This window comes from Elephantulus edwardii, unplaced genomic scaffold (assembly GCF_000299155.1).
Source record: "Elephantulus edwardii isolate Elephantulus edwardi_28Jun2011 unplaced genomic scaffold, EleEdw1.0 scaffold00102, whole genome shotgun sequence".
Taxonomy (NCBI): domain Eukaryota; kingdom Metazoa; phylum Chordata; class Mammalia; order Macroscelidea; family Macroscelididae; genus Elephantulus; species Elephantulus edwardii.
This window is the reverse complement of record NW_006399852.1, coordinates 12,019,787-12,020,604: the sequence shown is the minus strand read 5'-3', so window position 1 is coordinate 12,020,604 and position 818 is coordinate 12,019,787.

Below are 818 nucleotides of genomic sequence, written 5' to 3'. Positions count from 1 at the left end.
TCATCCTCTCTCCAGGTTCTTAGGGTTTCCAGAGGCAAGCTGTTATGGAAGTGGATGCCACTCCTCCTTCCAAGTTACATGAAGACTAGAGCTTACTAAATGTGGCATGCTAAATTCAATTTCTTTCAACTCAGGTAGTAGCAATTGGATAGATTTTGGCTCATAGTGGCCCCAGGTATGCAAAACAGAGTGTCTCAGAGGGTGTTCAAGGCTGTGATTTTTTTAAATCAAGTCACCAGGCTGTCTTTTGGAGAACTTCCAGGTGGATTTAAATTGCTAGGCTTTTAGCTAATAGTTACATACTTAAACATTTGCACCCAGGGAGTTCTACTCATATTTGTAGTCTACACTAAATTACTATTAAGAATGTGAAGCAAAGTGAATTGAGGGAAGAGAACAGGGAGGGTTGTTGTTGTTGTTGTTGTTGTTGTTGTTGTTGTTGTTGTTGTTGTTAGGTGCTGTCAAATCACGTACGACTCAGAGAGACTTTATGAACAAAAGATCTAAACCCTGTTCTACCCTGTGTCATCGTCACAATTCCTGACATACAAGAACCCACTGTGTGGTCATCGTGTCAATCCACCCGGTCAAGGGTCTTCTCCTTCGCTGGCCCTCCACCCATCCCAGCATGATATCCCTCTCCAAGAAACAGCGCCTCCTAGTAACAGACCCAAAATATGTGGGGCAAAGCCTCATCATTCTTGCCTCCAAAGAGCCCTCAGGCTGCCCCTTCTCCAAGATCTATCTGTTTGTTCTCTTGGCCATCCATGGGACGTGCTCTGCTCCAGCACCACAGTTCAAAGGCATCAATTCTTCTT